Source organism: Salmo salar, chromosome 04, assembly GCF_965601325.2.
Source record: "Salmo salar chromosome 04, fSalSal1, whole genome shotgun sequence".
Taxonomy (NCBI): Eukaryota; Metazoa; Chordata; class Actinopteri; order Salmoniformes; family Salmonidae; genus Salmo; species Salmo salar.
The window spans coordinates 30,321,927-30,332,706 of record NC_138294.1 but is presented as its reverse complement, the minus strand read 5'-3'; the positions used below and the strand labels follow the sequence as shown (position 1 = coordinate 30,332,706).

Sequence of the window (10,780 nt, the reverse complement as noted above, 5' to 3'; positions counted from 1 at the left end):
GAGAAAACTCTAGAAAGCTGAGTGAAGCTCAATCTTGTGTTTCTCTGCGCTTGCTGATATTTGTTCTTCGCACAGCATAGAGGGAACATTGGTCATAACTCCATACACAATACCCCATAATGAGAAACTAAAAACAGGTAAAAAAATTGAAATATCACATTTACATAAGTATTCAGACCCTTCACTCATTACTTTGTTGAAGCACCTTTGGCAGCGATTACAGCCTTGAGTCTTCTTGGGTATGACGCTGCAAGCTTGGCATGCCTGTATTTGGGAAGTTTCTCCCATTCTTCTCTGCAGATCATGTCAAGCTCTGTCAGGTTGTATTAGGAGCATCGCTGCACAGCTATTTTCAGGTCTCTCCAGAGATGTTCAATCGGGTTCAAGTCTGGGCTCTGGCTGGGCCACTCAAGGACATTCAGAGACGTGTCCCAAAGCCACTCCTGCGTTGTCTGTGTGCTTAGGGTCGTTGTCCTGTTGGAAGGTGAACCTTCGCCCCAGTCTGAGGTCCTGAGCACCCTGGAGCAGGTTTTCATCAAGGATCTCTCTGTTCTTTACTCTGTTCATCTTTCCCTTGATCCTGACTAGTCTCCCAGTCCCTGCCGCTGAAAAACATCCCCACAGCATGATGCTGCCACCACCATGCTTTTCTTCCCGACGTGACTCTTGGCATTTAGGCCAAAGAGTTCAATCTTGGTTTCATCAGACCAGAGAATGTTGTTTCTCATGGTCTGAGATTCGTTTACGTGCCTTTTGGCAAACTCCAAGCGGGCTGTCATGTGCCTTTTACTGAGGAGTGGCTTCTGGTAAGAAGGCGCCGGAGCAGAAGGCAGACATTTTACGTGCCCCCAACCGATGGTGTTTTTTTGTTAATTTATCTGCGTTGTTTGTAACTGATTTTTTTACTCATTTTGTACATAATGTTGCCACTACCCTCTCTTATGACCGAAAATAACTTCTAGACATCAGGACTGCGATTACTCAGCACGGACTAGCAGAATCCTTTTTCTTCTTTCACAACTCTGATGAGCCCAATGTGGAGGATATATGGCTCCCTCGGGAACAGGCCCTGACCCCCGTGATTTGCGTGAAGAGGAGGCGGAGAAAGAGGCTGGAGAGCGGGCTGCCTTCTGAGAAGTAGGAGGTGATCAAATACTTCCCTCAATTCTGCTAGCAAACATACAATCTTTGGACAATAAAATTGACGAGTTATGGGGAAGATTAAACTACTAACGGGACATTAAAAACTGTAACATCTTATGATTCACGGAGTTGTGGCTGAACGACAACAATATCAACATACAGCTGACTGGTTATACGATGTACTGGCAGGATAGAACAGCAGCGTCTGGTAAGACAAGGGGCGGCGGACTATGTATTTTTGTAAATAACAGCTGGTGCACTATATCTAAGGAAGTCTCGAGCTATTGCTCGCCTGAGGTAGAGTATCTCATGATAAGCTGTAGACCACAATACCTACCGAGTGAGTTCTCATCTGTATTCTTCGTACCTGTTTACATACCACCTCAGCCAGAGGTTGGCACTAAGATAGCATTGAATGAGCTGTATTCCGCCGTAAGCAAACAAGAAAATGCTCACCCAGAGGCGGCGCTCCTAGTAGCCGGGGACTTTAATGCAGAGAAACTTAAATCAGTTTTACCAAATTTCTATCAGCATGTTAAATGTGCAACCAGAGTGAAAAGAACTCTGGACCACCTATACTCCACACACAGAGATGCATACAAAGCTCTCCCTCACCCTCAGTTTGGCAAATCTGACCATAATTCCATCCTCCTGATTCCTGCTTACAAGCAAAAATGAAAGCAGGAAGCACCAGTGAATAGATCAATATAAAAGTGGTCAGATGAAGCAGATGCTAAGCTACAGGACTGTTTTGCTAGCACAGACTGGAATATGTTCTGGGATTCCTCCAATGGCATTGAGGAGTACACCACATCAGTTATTGGCTTCATCAATAAGTGCATCGATTATGTCGTCCCCACAGTGAACGTATGTACATACCGCAACCAGAAACCATGGATTACAAAAAGCATCCGCACTGAGCTAAAGGCTAGAGCTGCCGCTTTCAAGGAGCGGGACTCTAACCCGGAAGCTTATAAGAAATCCCGCTATGCCCTCCGACAAACCATCAAACAGGCAAAGCGTCAATACAGGACTAAGATCGAGTTGTACTACACCGGCTCTGACGCTCGTCAGATGTGGCAGGGCTTGCAAACCATTACAGCCTACAAGGGAAGCACAGCCGAGAGCTGCCCAGTGACACAAGCCTACCAGACGAGCTAAACTACTTCTATGCTCGCTTCGAGGCAAATAACACTGAAACATGCATGAGAGCACCAGCTGTACCGGAAGACTGTGTGGTCACGCTCTCCACGGCCAATGTGAGTAAGACCTTTAGACAGGTCAACATTCACAAGGCCGCAGGGCCAGACGGATTTCCAGGACGTGTACTGCGAGCATGCAATGACCAACTAGCAATTGTCTTCACTGACATTTTCAACCTCTCCCGGTCCGAGTCTGTAATACCAACATGTTTTAAGCAGACCATAGTACCATAGTACCTGTGCCCAAGAACACTTAGGTAACCTGCCTAAATGACTACCGACCGGTAGCACTCACGTCTGTCACCATGAAGTGCTTTGAAAGGCTGGTCATGGCTCACATCAACACCATCATTCCAGAAACCCTAGACCCACTCCAATTTGCATACCGCCCCAACAGATACACAGATGACGCATTCTCTATTGCACTCCACGCTGCCCTTTCCCACCTGGACAAAGGGAAAACCTATGTGAGAATGCTATTCATTGACTACAGCTCAGCGTTCAACACCATAGTGCCCTGAAAGCTCATCAATAAGCTAAGGACCCTGGGACTAAACACCTCCCTCTGCAACTGGATCCTGGACTTCCTGTCGGGCTGCCTCCATGTGGTACGGTTGGTAACAACACATCCGCCACGCTGATCCTCAACACAGGGGCCCCTTAGTGGTGAATGCTCAGCCCCCTCCTGTATTCCCTGTTTACTCATGACTGCACGGCCAGGCACGACTCCAACACCATCATTAAATTTGCCGATGACACAACAGTGGTAGGCCTGATCACCGACAACAATGAAACGGCCTACAGGGAGGAGGTCAGAGACCTGGTCAGAGCTGCGTTAGGCCATAGGACAACAACCTCTCCCTCAACGTGATCAATACAAAGGAGATGATTGTGGACTACAGGAAAAAGAGGACCGAGCACGCCCCCATTCTCATCGACAGCGCTGCAGAAGAGCAGGTTGAGAGCTTCAATTTCCTTGGTGTCCACATCACCAACAAACTAACATGGTCCAAGCACACCAAGACTGTTGTGAAGAGGGCACGACAAAATCTATTCTCCCTCAGGAGACTGAAAAGATGTGGCATGGGTCCTCAGATTCTCAAAAAGTTCTACAGCTGCACCATCGAGAGCATCCTGACTGGTTGCATCACTGCCTGGTATGGCAAATGCTCGGCCTCCGACCGCAAGGCACTACAGAGGGTAGTGCGAACAGCCCAGTACATCACTGGGGCCAAGCTTCCAGCCATCCAAGACCTCCATAGCAGGCGGTGTTAGAGGAAGGCCCTAAAAATTGTCAAAGACTCCAGCCACCCAGTCATAGACTGTTCTCTCTGCTACCGCATGGCAAACGGTACCGAAGCACCAAGTTTAGGTCCAAGAGGCTTCTGAACAGCTTCTACCCCCAAGCCATAAGACTCCTGAACATCTAGTCAAATGGCTACCCAGACTATTTGCATTGCTCCCCCACCCACCCCCGAACCCATAACACTGGCACTCGCTGCTTGCATCTATGCATAGTCGCTTAAATAAACTCTACCTACATGTACATACTACCTCAACTAACCGGTGCCCCCACACATTGACTCTGTACCGGCAACCCCCTATTTATGTTATTTTTTACTGCTGCTCTTTAATTACTTGTTACATTTATCTCTTAATCTTATTTATATTTTTTGGGGAAACTGCACTGTTGGTTAGGGGCTCATAAATAAGCATTTCACTGTAAGGTCTACACCTGTTGTATTCGGCGCATGTGACTAATAAAATTTGATTTGATTTGTCTGGCCACTCTACCAGAAAGGCCTAATTGGTTGAGTGCTGCAGAGATGGTTGTCCTTCTGGAAGGTTCTCACAACTCCACAGAAGAACTCTAGAGCTCTGTCAGAGTGACCATTGGTGACCACCTCCCTGACCAAGGCCCTTCTCCCCTGATTGTTCAGTTTGGCTGAGCGGCCAGCTCTAGGAAGAGTCTTGATGGTTTCAAACTTCTTCTATTTAAGAATGATGGAGGCCACTGTGTTCTTGTGGACCTTCAATGTTGCGGGATTGTTTTGGTACCCTTCCTCAGACCTCGACACAATCCTGTCTTGGAGCTCTACGTACTATTCCTTTGACCTCTTTGTTTGGTTTTACTGTGACATGCACTGTGAACTGTGGGACCTCATATAGACAGGCTTGTGCCTTTCCAAATCATGTCCAATCAATTGAATTTATCCCAGGTGAACTTCAATCAAGTTGTAGAAACATCTCAAGGGTGATCAATGGAAACAGGATGCACTTGAGCTCAATTTTGAGTCTCATAGCAAAGATTTGAATACTTATGGTCCTGCCATACATACTTGTTCCACATTGTTAAGTTACAGACATTCTAAAATTGATTAAATAAAACATTTTCCTCATTAATCTACACACATTACCCCATAATGACATACAGTAGCAAAAACAGGTTTCTAGAAATATTTTTAAAAACCTGTTTTTGCTACTTAATGTCATTATGGGGTAATGTGTGTAGATTAATGAGGAAAATGTTTTATTTAATCAGTTTTAGAATACCTGTAACTTAACAATGTGGAACAAGTCAAGGGGTCTGAATACTTTCCAAATGAATTGTACAAGCCTTACATGGACTTGCTCCTACCTATTTCTCCGATTTGGTCCTGCCAAACATACATGTATGCACACTACGATCACAAGATGCTTATTGTCCCTAAAATCTCTAAGCAATCAGCTCGAGGCAGGGCTTTCTCCTATAGAGCTACATTTTTTATGGAATGATCTGCCTATCCATGTGAGAGACGCAGATTCGGTCTTGACCTTTGAGTCTACTGAAGACTCATCTCTTCAGTAGGTCCTATGATTGAGTGTAGTCTGGCCCAGGGGTGCGAAGGTGAATGGCAAGGCACTGGAGCACCCCCTCGGGCTCTTGCGGTGGAGAAGATCTTCACGGGCTGTACTCAGCCTTGTCTCAGGGTAGTAAGTTGGTGGTCTGTTGATATCCCTCTAGTTGTGTGGGGGCTGTGCTTTGGCAAAGTGGGTGGAGTTATACCCTGCCTGGTTGGCCCTGTCCGGGGGTATTGTAGGACGGGGCCACAGTGTCCCCTGAACCCCCCTTATCTCAGCCTCCAGTATCTATGATGCAATAGTCTATATGCCGGGGGGCTAGGGTCAGTCTGTTATGTCTGGTGTAATTCTCCTGTCTTATATGGTGTCCTGTATGAATTTAAGTATGCTCCCTCTAATTCTCTCTCTCTCCCTCCTGGAGGACCTGAGCCCTAGGACAACGCCTCAGGACTTCCTGGCCTGATGACTCCTGGCTGTCCAGAGTCCACCTGGTCATGCTGCTGCTCCATTTCAACTGTTCTGCCTGCGGCTATGGAACCCTGACCTGTTAACCGGACGTGCTACCTTGTCCCTCGACCTGCTGTTTTCGACTCTCGCTCTGTTAGCCAGCCTGCCAGCTTAGTGGAGTCTGCCACTAGCACAGTCAGCGTAGTCAGCTCAGCTTTCCCCATTGAGACCGTGTCTGTGCCTCGATCTAGGTTGGGCAAAATTAAAAATGGCGGTGTTCGCTTTAGCAATCTCACTAGTATAAAGACCTCCTCCATTCCTGCCATTATTGAAAGAGATTGTGATACCTCACATCTCAAAATTGGGTTACTTAATGTTAGATCCCTCACTTCCAAGGCAGTTATAGTCAATGAACTAATCACTGATAATAATCTTGATGTGATTGGCCTGACTGAAACATGGCTTAAGCTTGATGAATTTACTGTGTTAAATGAGGCCTCACCCCCAGGTTACATTAGTGACCATACCCCCCGTGCATCCGGCAAAGGCGGAGGTGTTGCTAACATTTACGATAGCAAATTTCAATTTACAAAAAAAAAAACAACAATGACGTTTTCGTCTTTTGAGCTTCTAGTCATGAAATCTATGCAGCCTACTCACTCACTTTTTATAGCTACTGTTTATAGGCCTCCTGGGCCATATGCAGTGTTCCTCACTGAGTTCCCTGAATTCCTATCGGATCTTGTAGTCATAGCAGATAATATTCTAATTTTTGGTGACTTTAACATTCACATGGAAAAGTCCACAGACCCACTCCAAAAGGCTTTCGGAGCCATCATCGACTCAGTGGGTTTTGTCCAACATGTCTCTGGACCTACTCACTGCCACAGTCATACTCTGGACCTAGTTTTGTCCCATGGAATAAATGTTGTGGATCTAAATGTTTTTCCTCATAATCCTGGACTATCGGACCACCATTTTATTACGTTTGCAATTGCAACAAATAATCTGCTCAGACCCCAACCAAGGAGCATTAAAAGTCGTGCTATAAATTCTCAGACAACCCAAAGATTCCTTGATGCCCTTCCAGACTGCCTCTGCCTACCCAAGGACGTCAGAGGACAAAAATCAGTTAACCACCTAACCGAGGAACTCAATTTAACCTTGCGCAATACCCTAGATGCAGTTGCACCCCTAAAAACTAAAAACATCTGTCATAAGAAACTAGCTCCCTGGTATACAGAAAATACACGAGCTCTGAAGCAAGCTTCCAGAAAATTGGAACGGAAATGGCGCCACACCAAACTGGAAGTCTTCCGACTAGCTTGGAAAGACAGTACCGTGCAGTATCGAAGAGCCCTTACTGCTGCTCGATCATCCTATTTTTCCAACTTAATTGAAGAAAATAAGAACAATCCGAAATTTCTTTTTGATACTGTCGCAAAGCTAACTAAAAAGCAGCCTTCGCAAATGGAGGATGGCTTTCACTTCAGCAGTAATAAATTTATGAACTTCTTTGAGGAAAAGATCATGATCATTAGAAAGCAAATTACAGACTCCTCTTTAAATCTGGGTATTTCTCCAAAGCTCCATTGTCCTGAGTCTGCACAACTCTGCCAGGACCTAGGATCAAGGGAGATACTAAAGTGTTTTAGTACTATATCTCTTGACGCAATGATGAAAATAATCATGGCCTCCAAACCCTCAAGCTGCATACTGGACCCTATTCCAACTAAACTACTGAAAGAGCTGCTTCCTGTGCTTGGCCCTCCTATGTTGAACATAATAAACGGCTCTCTATCCACCGGATGTGTACCAAGCTCACTAAAAGTGGCAGTAATAAAGCCTCTCTTGAAAAAGCCGAATCTTGATCCAGAAATTATAAAAAACTATCGGCCTATATCGAATCTTCCATTCCTCTCCAAAATTTTAGAAAAAGCTGTTGCACAGCAACTGACTGCCTTCCTGAAGACAAACAATGTATACGAAACGCTTCAGTCTGGTTTTAGACCCCATCATAGCACTGAGACTGCACTTGTGAAGGTGGTAAATGACCTTTTAATGACGTCAGACCGAGGCTCTGCATCTGTCCTCGTGCTCCTAGATCTTAGTGCCGCTTTTGATACCATCGATCACCACATTCTTTTGGAGAGATTGGAAACCCAAATTGGTCTACATGGACAAGTTCTGGCCTGGTTTAGATCTTATCTGTCGGAAAGATATCAGTTTGTCTCTGTGAATGGTTTGTCCTCTGACAAATCAATTGTAAATTTCGGTGTTCCTCAAGGTTCCGTTTTAGGACCACTATTGTTTTCACTATATATTTTACCTCTTGGGGATGTCATTCGAAAACATAATGTTAAATTTCACTGCTATGCGGACGACACACAGCTGTACATTTCAATGAAACATGGTGAAGCCCCAAAATTGCCCTCGCTAGAAGCCTGTGTTTCTGACATAAAGAAGTGGATGGCTGCAAACTTTCTACTTTTAAACTCGGACAAAACAGAGATGCTTGTTCTAGGTCCCAAGAAACAAAGAGATCTTCTGTTGAATCTGACAATTAATCTGGATGGTTGTACAGTCGTCTCAAATAAAACTGTGAAGGACCTCGGCGTTACTCTGGACCCTGATCTCTCTTTTGAAGAACATATCAAGACTGTTTCAAGGACAGCTTTTTTCCATCTACGTAACATTGCAAAAATCAGAAATTTTCTGTCCAAAAATGACGCAGAAAAATTAATCCATGCTTTTGTTACTTCTAGGCTGGACTACTGCAATGCTCTACTTTCCGGCTACCCGGATAAAGCACTAAATAAACTTCAGTTAGTGCTAAATACGGCTGCTAGAATCCTGACTAGAACCAAAAAATTTGATCATATTACTCCAGTGTTAGCCTCCCTACACTGGCTTCCTGTTAAGGCAAGGGCTGATTTCAAGGTTTTACTGCTAACCTACAAAGCATTACATGGGCTTGCTCCTACCTATCTTTCCGATTTGGTCCTGCCGTACATACCTACACGTACGCTACGGTCACAAGACGCAGGCCTCCTAATTGTCCCTAGAATTTCTAAGCAAACGGCTGGAGGTAGGGCTTTCTCCTATAGAGCTCCATTTTTATGGAATGGTCTGCCTACCAATGTGAGAGACGCAGACTCAGTCTCAACCTTTAAGTCTTTACTGAAGACTTATCTCTTCAGTAGGTCCTATGATTAAGTATAGTCTGGCCCAGGAGTGTGAAGGTGAACGGAAAGGCTGGAGCTGTCTCTGCCTTGCCGGTTCCCCTCTTTCCACTGGGATTCTCTGCCTCTAACCCTTTTACAGGGGCTGAGTCACTGGCCTACTGGTGTTCTTCCATGCCGTCCATGGGAGGGGTGCGTCACTTGAGTGGGTTGAGTCACTGACGTGGTCTTCCTGTCTGGGTTGGCGCCCCCCCCCCCTTGGGTTGTGCCATGGCGGAGATCGTTGTGGGCTATACTCGGCCTTGTCTTAGGACGGTAAGTTGGTGGTTGGAGACATCCCTCTAGTGGTGTGGGGGCTGTGCTTTGGCAAAGTGGGTGGGGTTATATCCTGCCTGTTTGGCCCTGTCCGGGGGTATCATCGGATGGGGCCACAGTGTCTTCTGATCCCTCCTGTCTCAGCCTCCAGTATTTATGCTGCAGTAGTTTATGTGTCGGGGGGCTAGGGTCAGTCTGTTACATCTGGAGTATTTCTCTTGTCTTATCCGGTGTCCTGTGTGTATTTAAATATGCTCTCTCTAATTCTCTCTTTCTCTCTTTCTGTCTTTCTCTCAGAGGACCTGAGCCCTAGGACCATGCCTCAGGACTACCTGGTATGATGACTCCTTGCTGTCCCCAGTCCACCTGGCCGTGCTGCTGCTCCAGTTTCAACTGTTCTGCCTGCGGCTATGGAACCCTGACCTGTTCACCGGACGTGCTTGTTGCACCCTCGACAACTACTATGATTATTATTATTTGACCATGCTGGTCATTTATGAACATTTTAACATTTTAACATTTTGACCATGTTCTGTTATAATATCCACCCTGCACAGCCAGAAGAGGACTGGCCACCCCTCATAGCCTGGTTCCTCTCTAGGTTTCTTCCTAGGTTTTTGGCCTTTCTAGGGAGTTTTTCCTAGGGAGTTTTTCCTAGCCACCGTGCTTCTTTCACATGCTTTGCTTGCTGTTTGGGGTTTTAGGCTGGGTTTCTGTACAGCACTTTGAGAATATCAGCTGATGTACGAAGGGCTATATAAAAATAAATTTGATTTGATTTGATTTGTCTCAACCTCTGAATGCTCAGCTATGAAAGCCAACTGACATTTACTCCTGAGGTACTGACCTGTTGCATCCTCTACAACTACTGTGATTATTATTTGACCCCGCTGGTCAACTATGAGCATTTTAATGTCTTGAAGAACAATCTGGCCTTAATGGCCATGTACTCTTATAATCTCCACCCAGCACAGCCAGAAGACAACTGGCCACTCAGAGCCTGGTTCCTCTCTAGGTTTCCGCCTTTCTAGGGATTTTTTCCTAGCCACCGTGCTTCTGCATCTGCATTGCTTGCTGTTTGGGGTTTTAGGCTTTGTTTCTGTAAGCACTTTGTGACACCTGCTGATGTAAAGAGGGATGTATAAATACATTTGATTTAGTTAAGCGTTGAGTTAGATAACATAGCTACCTCAATTGTTAATTCAAACAATTTCGGTGACTTCATGTAACGTAGACGCTGGGAGTCTTGAAGCAGGTGGTAAGTTTAATATAACATGTACCGATACAACGTAGGAGTAGCGTCTAGACAACAGAAACAATACTGCCTGGAGAAAGAACCCAAGGGAGTGCCAGATAAAGGGGAGGTAATGAGTGAGGTAATGGAGTCCAGGTGTGCCTAATGATGAATTTGTAAATGAAAGAGGAATTTAATAGCACAAATAAAAAGGAGTTTCCCATCTCTCCATTAAGAGTATTTCTGGTGCAGCACAGAAATGCCCTTATCCAGATGGTGTGACAAAGGCATTTCCTAACAGACCTGCTAACATTCTTTGTTGTTACTTTTAGAACAAACTTGCAGTACCTACAGCAGGCAGAGACGTGAGAAACCTTTTGTCGGCCAGCTCAGGGACAAGCTACACTATTCGAATC

General features: G+C 45.4%; 1 protein-coding gene across 1 annotated transcript in view; it reads right to left on the bottom strand.

The window, feature by feature from the left end:
• LOC106602686 (cyclin-dependent kinase 2-associated protein 2) overlaps nt 1-10,780 on the bottom strand; it is a 299,328-nt gene that overhangs the window by 117,920 nt on the left and 170,628 nt on the right. The window lies entirely within an intron of this gene.